Source organism: Anomaloglossus baeobatrachus, chromosome 2 (genome assembly GCF_048569485.1).
Source record: "Anomaloglossus baeobatrachus isolate aAnoBae1 chromosome 2, aAnoBae1.hap1, whole genome shotgun sequence".
Classification (NCBI taxonomy): domain Eukaryota; kingdom Metazoa; phylum Chordata; class Amphibia; order Anura; family Aromobatidae; genus Anomaloglossus; species Anomaloglossus baeobatrachus.
The window spans coordinates 230,691,600-230,704,788 of NC_134354.1; positions in this window are offsets into that span (position 1 = coordinate 230,691,600).

Genomic DNA, 13,189 nt, shown 5'->3' on the forward strand with positions numbered 1-13,189 from the left:
AAAAAATCTCTTGTGGGAGACATGTATGAACAAATGTTACAGTCCCCACATGGAAATTAACCCTAAAGAGAGATGCCCCAATTGAGCTTAAAGGTAGGTCTCTTAAAATGGCTCCTGGTAAGAATATGCCCTAGAGATTATGGGCTCTACTAGCCGTCACTAAGGGACAGGGGCCAACTTGTTGTGTGATTTGGGCATGCATGTTCAGAATATCCCAATGTAGGACCCCTCTCACCTGCTTCCACTGGTCATTAAAATCCATGATGAACCTCAAGCGGTTGTCCTGGGGTAAAACCGGACACAACAGGGAATCCTACAAATAACCTCTGGCCCGTTGATAGGCTCTCAATAGATCCCTTTTAGGATAGCCTCGATTCTTCAACCAATTCCTTAAGGCTGGCCGCCTGTAGCCGGAAGTCACTATACAATTGCGTCTAATTTGCAGGAATTGTCCCATAGGAACTCCTCTTTGGGTATGCAGTGGGGTCTGCTGTATATTACCTTACTTCTAGGTGTTATCTCCACTTTTTTGTAATTTATCACGATTGTATTTTGTGGATATAATGGGACAGCTGTATATTCTGCTTGTTTTTAATTGATTTTAATCCCTGTGTACTTGCCTTGAGTGTGTTTTTTGATATAATAAAGTGTTATTTTTTGTATTGGTGTGCACAAAATATTTTTTTGCAGAGTCCTTTTCTGTGTTTTGGTTGCCTAATTATTTACTCTGCATTTGTAGCACCCAATGTTTAATTTAATTTATCTGTATTCTGGCTATTTGTGCACCCTGTCCGCTACATATTTCCTATTAAATCCTGCACTTGCACATTGCCCCTCAGCTTCCTGGGCATGCATTCTGCGTGTCCCTCTTTTTTCTTCTCCTCTTGGTAGCAGCTACAGTAGAGCGGCAGGTACACACCAGCGCAAGAAAAGTGGCGGGAGCATGGGGACGCGCATAGCGTGGGCATTCCCAAGGACACATGATAAAGCCCAGAGCATGCGCTTATACAGTGCCTTACGAAAGTATTCGGCCCCCTTGAATTTTCCAACCTTTTCCCGCATTTCAGGCTTCAAACATAAAGATAAAAAATTTAAATTTTATGGTGAAGAATCAACAAGTGGGACACAATTGGGAAGGTGAACGATATTTATTGTTTATTTTAGATTTTTGTAAAAAATAAAAAAACTGAAAATTGTGGCGTGCAATATTATTCGGCCCCTTTACTTTCAGTGCAGCAAACTCACTCCAGAAGTTCATTGAGGATCTCTGAATGATCCACTGTTGTCCTAAATGACTGATGATGATAAATATAATCCACCTGTGTGTAATGAAGTCTCCGTATAAATGCACCTGCTCTGTGATAGTCTCAGTGTTCAGTTTATGGCCTCTATCACACGTCCGTGTCTCCGGTACTTGTTTGGTCCGTTTCCTCACGTACCGGAGACAGAGACACACGTAGACCCATTAAAATCAATGGGTCTGCGTTCACGTGCGTGTTCTGCCATGGACCGTGTGTCCGTGTCGAGCATACGTGTGCCCGTGTGCTCCACACGTAGACATGTTCGTTTTTCTCCGGCATCACGGGTGTCACACGGAACGCAAACAGATTACACGGAGGTGTTCCGTGTGACACGCACCGGAGAAAACACACATGTCTGAGAAAAAAGTAACAAAACGTTACTTACCTTCTCCAGCGCTGCTGTCTCTGCCACTGTTGTCACTTGCTTCTGACCGCCGCTCATTATGCTCATTGCATATTCACTTCACTGCGGCCGGACGCAGCAGCAGCGGGGAGTCGGCAGGACCGGAGACCGAAGATCAGCACAACGGACAGCGATGCCAGGGACAGGTGAACAGAAAGTTCCCGTTCTCCGTGTGTTATTACGGATAACACACGGAGAACACACGTGTGTCATAAACACTGGTCACGGAGGGCAATACGCACCTTTGACACGCCCGTGAAAAACGTGCGTGATTTTCACGGACATGTGAAAGAGGCCTAAAGCACAGATAGAATCATGAAGACATATTTGGTTGCAAAAAGATTTCCAAAGCTTTAAACATCCCAAGGAGCACTGTGCAAGCCATCATGTTGAAATGGAAGGAGTATCATACCACTGCAAATCTACCAAGACCCGGCCGTTCCTTCAAAAATGTCATCTCAAAAAAGGAGAAGACTGGTTAGAGATTCAGCCAAGAGGCCCATGATCACTCTGGATGAACTGCAGAGATCTACAGCTGAGGTGGGAGAGTCTGTCCATAGGACAACAATCAGTCGTACACTGCACAAATCTGGCCTTTATGGAAGAGTGGCAAAAAGAAAGCCATTTCATAAAGATATCCATAAAAAGTGTCCTTTAAAGTTTGCCATAAGCCACATGGGAGAAACACAAAACATGTGGAAGAAGGTGCTCTGGTCAGATGAAATCAAAATTGAACTTTTTGGGCACAATGTCAAACGATATGTTCGGCGTAAAAGCAACACAGCTCATCACCCTGAACACACCATCTCCACTGTCAAACATGGTGGTGGCAGCATCATGGTTTGGGTCTGCTTTGCTTCAGCAGAGACAGGGAAGATGGTTACAGTTGATGGGAAGATGAATGGCGTCAAATACAGGACCATTCTTGAAGAAAACCTGTTGGAGTCTGCAAAAGACCTAAGACTGAGACGGAGATTTGTCTTTCAACAAGACAATGATCCAAAACATAAAGCAAAATCTACAATGGAATGGTTCACAAATAAATGTATCCAGATGTCAGAATGGCCAAGTCAAAGTCCAGACCTGAATCCAATCGAGAATCTGTGTATAGAGCTGAGAACTGCTGTTCACAAATGCTCTCCGTCCAACCTCACTCAGCTCGAGCTGTTTGCAAAGGAAGAATGGGCAAGAATTTCAGTCTCTCAATGTGCAAAACTGATAGAGACATACCCCAAGCAATTTGCAACTGTAATTGCAGCAAAAGGTGGTGTTACAAAGTATTAACTTAAAGGGGCCCTATAATATTGCACACCTCACTTTTCAGTAGCAATAAATATCGTTCACTTTCACAATTATGTCCCACTTGTTGTTGATTCTTCACCAAAAATTTAAAATTTTTATCTTTATGTTTGAAGCCTGAAATGTGGGAAAAGGTTGAAAAATTCAACGTAGCCGAATACTTTCGTAAGGGACTGTATGAAATGAATCTGGGGACGTACAACCAGATTCAGTGTATATGCCCGGGCAGCTGATGGACTTTGCGCAGATGCGGGATTTAATAGATTGCCGAAACGTTGGGTCAGTCACAGCAATCAATCACAATGCTTGGGGCGTTCATAATTTGAAGAGGACCATGACTGACCCGAAGAAAATTAGACACCCCTATGATGGAAAGAAAAGGTTTGTAATGCATGCGCCTGACCATGAGAAGTGTTTAGTTGTTTTTTTTTGGGGAGGGGGGGCGGGGGAACTTTTGTTAACAAAACCATGTCAGTGATGCACATTGTCTCACTAACAAGACATTGGGGACAGATTAATATACAAAAAGGACGTGACAGATTCCCTTTAATATTTAAGAGATATTTATTTACTATGAAAATGAGGACATTTCTGCACACCCTTGGAGCGGCTTAAACCTTGGTGCTCCGTTATGACCTAATATTTGCAAATGAAAGCCAGTCCTTTGTCTTCAATGATGATGATCCATTGGTAAGAGTGAGCACTGTAACATCAGATCTCTTGACTGCACTTGTGCACTTGTGGCGCCCTGGACTAGCCAGGTCGTCGCAGGTACTACAACACACACCCCCACCCAGAGACAGGCACATCAGCCAGACACAAAATCCTTGTTGCCTCCCTCCAGGGGCTGATGTCCACACCAGGTGGGGTGGAGCGAGGCGGTTGGCCCCACCCACTGAGGAGTTCACAGTCCTGGAGGCGGGAAAAGGAAGTCAGTTCAGAACAGTTAGGGAAGTGGAAGAGAGAGGAGTGAGAAGTAAGGAGTAAACTGACCGTGTCCGGGTGTGTGGCTCGGGCACCAAGAGCAAGGTTGGCAGACGGTGGTGGCCGTCTGCAGGAGAGGCAGATCAACGCGGAACCGTAGGATCGGGGACGGGCGGTGGCCCGCCAGTACCGAACCAGGGAGCGAAGTGAAGCCAGCACACACAGGAGGGCCTGCAGACCCCGACCAGGCTTGGAGTCACCATTAGAGGTCAAATCTGTCAGTGACCGGAACCCCAGGGGTTTCCTAACAGCCAAGACCCGATTGAAGGCAACCGTCCGACCAGCAAAAGGAAATACAGCTAACGCCACAGCTAGAGTTCCAAGGGCCAGAGCCTGCGGGCAAAAGGGCTCCTCCGGCACATATACACGCTGGGGAGCGGGTTACCGGTGGGAATCCATTGGGACCGAACATACACAAAGGTGCAGGGAAAGGCAGCCACCACCAACCGTCCGGGAGAAGCCACAGCAGCCGGCTGCGGGACCCGTCCATCCAGCCGTTTGGTTTACCAGAGACTTTGCGTACATTTGTGGCTGAGTGAGTACAACCGTGCTGTCCGGCACCGTGCTGCTCACATTTCATTCTTACATATAGCTATTGAATTTTTCATGTCAGTATTCACACAGCAGTTTCTGCTATTACATGTATTCCCCTTACATAGTCACTGGTGTGCATACCTTATCTCCCCATAGTGATGTTTTTTTAGGTTTTTTGCACCCAGTTCAGACATAGAATGGAGTTCCAAACGTTATTTCTTATTTGTTAGCAGTTTTTCGTTTGTGAACCCTCCCCATACACACCTATTGCCAATCCACATCGTATATATAGCCTGGGTCTCAGCTTCCCATACACGGTAAGTTTTTTAACTGCATGAGAGGACACACACAAGCTAGGGACCCCAACGTAGAGAAATACTTTGGCGTAGTGTTGGGGCTCTATTGCATTGATCAATTCAGTAGCTAAATTTCTCTTTATTCATATATTCATGGCAGTAATGCAGGTTCCATTTTTCACATTTCATTCTTACATATAGCTATTGAATTTTTCATGTCAGTATTCACACAGCAGTTTCTGCTATTACATGTATTCCCCTTACATAGTCACTGGTGTGCATACCTTATCTCCCCATAGTGATGTTTTTTTAGGTTTTTTGCACCCAGTTCAGACATAGAATGGAGTTCCAAACGTTATTTCTTATTTGTTAGCAGTTTTTCGTTTGTGAACCCTCCCCATACACACCTATTGCCAATCCACATCGTATATATAGCCTGGGTCTCAGCTTCCCATACACGGTAAGTTTTTTAACTGCATGAGAGGACACACACAAGCTAGGGACCCCAACGTAGAGAAATACTTTGGCGTAGTGTTGGGGCTCTATTGCATTGATCAATTCAGTAGCTAAATTTCTCTTTATTCATATATTCATGGCAGTAATGCAGGTTCCATTTTTCACATTTCATTCTTACATATAGCTATTGAATTTTTCATGTCAGTATTCACACAGCAGTTTCTGCTATTACATGTATTCCCCTTACATAGTCACTGGTGTGCATACCTTATCTCCCCATACTAACAGTAAGAACAGGCCATGGATCCCGCCGAAGCACTAGCGGCCCAGCTGGGCAACTTACAGCAGGAACTCGGACAACAGCGCAAGACTCAGTCCCGCGTGCTGGCCTTCATGTCCTCGGTGGATACCCGCCTGAACACGCTGCAAGCAACTGCCACGTCCCTGGCATCTCAGGCTTCAACAGCACAGTCCACGGCCGCAGTTCCAGTGGCGGCTTCCTCGGAAGCCTCTAAACTCCGCTTTTCCTCTCCACCCCGATATGCCGGAGATCCTAAGACCTGCAGAGGATTCTTGAATCAGTGCTCCCTCCACTTTAAGCTGCTTCCGCACCTGTTTGCCTCCGACCAAGCCAAGGTGGCGTTTGTGATGTCCCATCTAGAGGGTGAGGCACTGGCCTGGATGAACCCCTTGTGGGAGAGGGAGAACCCTGTAACTACCAACATCCAGGAATTCCTGCAGGCGTTTAGAACCACCTTTGACGAACCCGGACGTGCCGCCACGTCCGCTTCATCACTCCTTAGGCTACTTCAGGGGACCTTGACGGTGGGCCAATATGCCATCCGCTTTCGCACCTTGGCCTCAGAATTGGGTTGGAACAATGAGGCCCTCACCGCTGCCTTCTGGGAAGGACTCTCCAGTCGTATTAAGGACGAGCTGGCAGGCCGCGATGTTCCTTCCACTCTGGATGCCCTGATTGCACTAGCCACCCGCGTTGACCTCCGTTTTCAGGAACGATCCAAAGAGGTGTCCCGCGACAGACGTCCGATACGGCATTCCTCTCCTCCGCAGAAGCCCGTCGTACCTCAGTCGGCATCGTCTGGCATCTCTGTCCACAAACCCATGCAGATTGATCGTGTGCGGCAGTCCGAACAACGCCGAGCAGAACGGCTCGCCAAGGGTCTCTGCTTCTACTGCAGAGAGGGCACACACCTGCTACATTCCTGTCCAGAGAGGCCGGGAAACTCCAAAGCCTAGGGTTGGTAGGAGAGGCCACCCTAGGTGCTGGGACTCTCTCAGACCCGGTTACGTGGACTGTTCAAGTGACAACGGGAGAGACGCGGTTCACGGCAGAGGTGTACCTCGATTCCGGGGCAGCAGGCAATTTCATCCAGCAGGCCACGGTGGACAAGTACCAGGTGCCGGTTACTCCACTCGACAAACCCCTCGTGATTGCCTCTGTAGATGGGAGACCCCTCTCTGACACCATCTCATGGATCACCAAGCCAGTAGAACTACGTATCGGTGCCCTGCACACCGAGAACATCACTCTCTACGTCCTCCCACACATGTCTGATCAAATCCTGCTGGGACTCCCCTGGTTACGGACACATGAACCGTCGGTCAGCTGGCGTACTGGTGAAATTACCCGATGGGGCTCCTCTTGCCACGAGAACTGCCTGAAGTCCATACAGCCCATCCAACGACCTCCGCTTCCGGAGTCCCTACCAGGACTGCCTTTGGCCTACTGGTCCTTCGCGGACGTCTTTGATAAAAAGGAGTCAGAGGTACTGCCGCCACATCGTCCTTACGACTGTGCCATCGACCTACGCCCGGGAACTACACCACCTCGAGGACGGATATATCCTTTGTCCCCTGCTGAAACAAGAGCCATGTCTGCCTACATCACTGAGAACCTGGCAAGGGGATTCATCCGGAGATCCTCCTCTCCTGCTGGAGCAGGCTTCTTCTTCGTTAAGAAGAAAGAGGGCGACCTGCGCCCATGCATTGACTACCGGGGATTGAACCAAATCACCGTAAAGAATAAATACCCCCTGCCGCTCATCCCCGAATTGTTTGATCGGCTTAGAGGAGCTCGTGTGTTTACCAAGTTGGATCTTCGGGGTGCCTACAACCTGGTCCGCATCCGCTCTGGGGACGAATGGAAGACCGCGTTCAATACTCGCGATGGGCACTATGAATACTGTGTGATGCCCTTCGGTCTGTGTAACGCACCGGCAGTCTTTCAGGAATTGGTGAACGACGTGTTCCGGGACCTTCTCTACGTCTGTGTGGTGGTATATCTGGATGACATCCTGGTCTTCTCTCCGGACCTCCAGACCCACAGAGAGAACGTGCAGCTGATACTACAAAGACTGAGAGAGAATCGTCTGTACACCAAGTACGAGAAGTGTGTCTTCGAGCAGTCTTCTCTTCCCTTCCTGGGTTACGTAATCTCTGATACCGACCTGCAGATGGACCCAGAGAAGGTCTCTTCCATTCTCAACTGGCCCCCTCCTTCCGGACTGAAGGCAATTCAACGGTTTCTTGGATTTGCGAACTATTACCGTCAGTTCATCCCTCACTTCTCTGCCCTGACTGCGCCTCTCTCTGCCTTGACCAAGAAGGGGGCTAATCCAAAGGACTGGTCACCTGCGGCCGACGCCGCGTTTGGCTCCCTGAAACGGCATTTGCTTCCTCTCCTGTGCTCCACCGTCCTGAGTTAAACCGACAGTTTACCTTGGAGGTGGATGCCTCCTCCTCTGGAGCCGGAGCAGTGCTCATGCAGAAGTCCTCCACCGGGAAGATGGTCACCTGTGGTTTCTTCTCAAAGAGCTTCTCAGCGCCTGAACGCAACTACACCATCGGTGACCGAGAGCTATTAGCAGTCAAACTGGTTCTGGAGGAATGGTGCTACCTTCTGGAGGGAGCAGTGTACCCCGTGATCATTTACACGGACCACAAGAACCTGGAATACCTGCGGTCTGCTCAGCGACTGAACCCACGACAAGCCAGGTGGTCCTTGTTCTTTGCCCGGTTCGATTTTCAGCTCCATTTTCGGCCCGCGGATAAGAATGTGCGAGCAGATGCCTTGTCCAGGTCATTCGTGCCCATGGAACAGGAGGAGGAGACATCCCAGCCCATCATCTGCCCAAGTAAAATCATTCCGGTGGCTCCTGTCACTCTGGCCCAGATACCGCCCGGGAAGACCTATGTCTCTGAGACTGACAGACAAAAAGTGTTGCATTGGGGCCATGCCTCGAAAATAGCCGGCCATGCTGGTCAGAAGAGAACATGGAGTACAATTGTACGTCACTACTGGTGGCCATACCTTCGCACGGACGTCGCGCCTTTTGTCTCAGCCTGCTCCTCTTGTGCCCGGAACAAGACGCCCAAACACCTGCCATATGGTCGCCTTCTGCCTCTGCCAATTCCCTCCGTTCCGTGGCAACACATTGCAATGGACTTTATTACAGACTTGCCCTTGTCCGCCGGACACACAGTCATATGGGTCGTGGTGGATCGGTTCTCCAAAATGGCTCATTTCGTCCCTATGGCTGGACTCCCCTCTGCCCAGGAACTCGCTGACGCCTACATACAGCACATCTTCCGGTTGCATGGCTTTCCATCACACATTGTGTCCGACAGAGGAACTCAGTTTACCTCCCGCTTCTGGAGGGCCCTCTGCAAACATCTGGGAGTGGCTCTGGACTTTTCTTCAGCCTACCATCCTCAGTCGAATGGCCAAGTGGAACGAGTCAATCAGATCCTGACCTCCTTCTTGCGTCACTACGTTAACACCCATCACGACGACTGGTCCACGCTCCTTCCTTGGGCTGAATTCTCCCACAACCATCACATCAGTGAGTCCTCCTCCAGCTCTCCCTTCCATGTCGTTTACGGACTTCAGCCTTCCGTCCCATTACCTGTATCTTCTTCCTCGGATGTCCCTGTTGCTGATACCGTAGTCCGTGACTTTTCTACAATTTGGGACTCTGTCAAGACGTCCCTTGGACGTGCTTCCCTGCGGATGAAGAGACACGGGGACAAAAGGCGTCTGGATCCTCCGTGTTTCTCTCCAGGAGATCTGCTCTGGCTTGCTTCCAAGTACGTCCGATTGAAGCTACCATCATACAAGCTGGGCCCTCGCTACATCGGGCCGTTTAAAGTCATCGGCAAAATAAATGAGGTCTCCTACAAGCTGCAGCTCCCGGCCACGATGAGAATACCCAACTCCTTCCACGTCTCCCTGCTCAAGCCGGTTGTCCTTGGTCCCTTCTCCGCTGCTGCCAGCTCTGCTCCTCCTCCTATTGCTGATGATGACATCTATGCGGTAAGGGATATCGTGGCCATGAAGACCGTACGGGGCCGACAGTTCTTCCTGGTGGACTGGGCTGGGTATGGTCCTGAGGATAGGTCCTGGGAACCCCATGAGAATGTGGGTACTCCTCTGATACGTGCCTTCCTGTCCCGGTTGCGGGGAGGAGGGCGTGGGGGAGGGGGTACTGTCACGCACCCCGGTGCCCATGCCATGCTCCCCGGTGCCCATGCCATGATCCCCGGTGCCCATGCCACGCTCCCCGGTTCTCCTGCCACGCTCCCTGGCTCTCCTGCCACGCTCCCCGGCTCCTCTGCCACGCTCCCCCGCTCCTGGACCTCACTTCCCCGCTCCCGTGCCACGCTCCCCGGTCCCCCACTCCTCAGCCTCCATGCTCCCTCACCTGCGTCCTCCAGACTACCCGGTCCCTGGTCCCGGCGCCCGTCTGCTGTCCTGAGCCGGCCCGGCACTCCTGCCTCCTGTACACCGCATCCTGCTCTGGCTTCTGGCACCCGGGCCTCGCGCATGCGCATTAGGGCGCGCGGTCATTGACCTTTTCTTAAAGGGCCAGCGTCCTCCAACAGGATATTGAAGATGCAGGTACAGGGTATATAGGGGGTTCCTTTCCAAGTGGGCGGGGCCTGTTCTTCGTGTTTGCTAAGCTAGGAGTCAGGTCTCCCTGTGCCATTGTCTCGTACTCACCTATCTCTCTTGTAGAGCCGCTCCTGTCCCGCCAACCGGTCCTGACGATTCCAGAACCCCGAACGGTGACTGTCCGCCATCTCGTCAGTCCCTACCATCTCCAATCCCTGGATCCGTGTGGTGACCCACCTCCTCGCTCCGTTGGTTCCGGATTCTGCCTGACATCATCTCGGCCTCCGAACCTGAGCTCCGTCACCCGGACTACCCTCAGAGACTCCGTGGTCCCAGGGACTTCTTCACTCCACTCCTCTGTACGGACTGTCCTGCTACCCGTAGTGCTCCGGCTACCGGGCACCTTGCCCTCGGTGAGGTGTTCAGCCCAGTGGATCCACCTCCTGGGCCTACCCGTCCTCCTGGTCCTAACACTATGTGAGGATTTACTGCGTAGGGGGGGCTGTGTGCAGACATAATACTGTACATGGGGGTTGTGCAGTTACATCATGGTGGGTATGCAAGCTATGTAGTGACATACTGCTTAGGGGGGCTGTGTGGGACATCATACTGTGTAAGGGGGCTGTTTGGTGATATCATGCTGAGTATGCAGGATATGTCTGGACATACTGCGTAGGAGGGATGTGTAGGGACATAATACTATGCAGAGGGGCTGTGTGGTGACATTAGGCTGGGTATGCAGGCTATGTGGGGACATAATGTGAAGGGGTGGCTATGTGGGACGTGATACTATGTAAGGGGACTGTGCGTGGACACCATATTGTTTGTGGGGACTGTGGTTCATCATCTTGTGGTGGTAGATATTCATCAAGGTACAATGGCTGAATAACAGGAGTAGTGTGATTTATTATACAGGGTGGGCCATAGGTATGGATACACCCTACCGTTTGTGGCATTTTAGTACATGGGAGGGGCAAAACATTAACATTTGAAGCTGGTTGACGCCTATGGCGGCCATCTGCGAAGCCGCCATTTTGAATTAAACTTTACTTTTTTATCAGGGTGTATTCATACTTATTGCCTACCCAGGGTGTATCCATACTTATAGCCCACCCTGTATTTTATAAACTTTGTAAAAAGCAGTACATTAAGTGGTTTTGAATTGTTGCTACAGGTAAGAATATATGTTACAATAAGCACTATCGTAACGTGTTAAAATTGAGCAGAATTAAGTCTGTTGACTAAATGGTACTGTTAAGTGATACAAAATAATATAAAACAATAATAATGAGCGGAATTAAGTGCAGCCAATTGGTTTGTCTCTTCCTTAGTCTAGAATATCAGTTTTCTCTCTTCTGAAATAAAGGTAGCACCATCTTAAATCAGGTGAAGGGAATCATTTATACGGCAGTATTTTGGGTTTTGCACATTTCGTCCTATGCGCAGCCTGTTTAGGTCAATGGATGGTCAAAGAGGGAGACTATGAATTTTAATGATAGTGAACATGCAGGAAAAAGTTAATAATAAACGCTAAAACAGTATTTCAGTAATATCTGTAAAAACAGCTAATGGCAGCATGATCAGTGAACAAAAAAAAATTCTGCTTGCAATGACATTTCTTGAAGTCATTGCTTTCTTCCGCATGGCTGTGACAGCCATCTCTAGACAGCAATGATGCTCCATCACAAAAGTCCATGAGGTTTTCTGTCACAATTTTTTAATCCAGCAATCATTTGTCGGTGATCTGGAAAATTATGGTTTGTAAATGATCTCCGGTTTCAAATAAAACTATATGACAAGCTTCACACTCTTAAAAGGAATCTGTACCATTGAAAATGCAATCCATTCTGCATTATGATATAAAGAAGTGAATAACAGCTATCTTTTTCTGTAAACTCATAAAGGAATGGTTCACAATCTCATTCCAATGGGACATTTCATAATTCCGTTTTTAGGGTCAGCGGCTGGAACCCCACCAATCAGAACATATTGAACTTTGTTTCAATAGGTGATGACTTTCAATTTTCAAAATAATGCTTTAAGTTTCCTCCAAACTGCTCTAGTGTTAAGGCCGCTTTACACGCTGCGATATCGTTACCGATATCGCTAGCGTGCGTACCCACCCCCATCGGTTGTGCGACACGGGCAAATCGCTGCCCGTTGCGCACAACATCGCCCAGACCCTTCGCACTACTTACCTGCCTAGCGACGTCACTGTGACCGGCGAACCGCCTCCTTTCTAAGGGCGCGGTTCTTTCGGCGTCACAGCGATATCACTAAGCGGGCGCCCAATAGAAGCGGAGGGGCGGAGATGAGCGGGACGTAACATGCCGCCCACCTCCTTCCTTCCGCATTGCCGATGGATGCAGGTAAGGTGTCACACATAGCGATGTTTGCTGCCGCAGGAATGACGAACAACATCGTACACGCAGCAGCAACGATAATTGAGATTAGGGGGGATGTCACCGATTAGCGATTTTGAACGTTTTTGCGACGATTCAAAATCGCTCATAGGTGTCACACGCAACGACTTCGCTAATGCGGCCGGATGTGGGTCACAAATTCCGTGACCCCAACGAGATCGCTTTAGCGATGTCGTAGCGTGTAAAACGGCATTTAAGCAGGTTGTCGTGTCCCAGAATGCCAAAACAGAAAATCTCTGCAAAAAATCGTTAGTGAAGTATTCATGGGCTTCCTTCCACCAACCAACTTCTAGCAACCAACAGAAACAAGGGTAAATTGCCACTAAATTCATATATATATATACCAAATATATATATTTTTATATATATATATTTATTTATATATATATATATATATTGTGAGGTAGCATGGTCGGCTGCGCGGCAGAAGACACGGGATCCAGGCACCAATGGTCACAGCACACGGTTTATTGCACAAACAAAAGTCCAAAACAGCACACATGTGTTTCTCTGGCAGAAACTCAGGGAGTTGTGTTCACTCTCTCACACTAGGGGACCACGCCCATGTTCCTGTTTCCTTT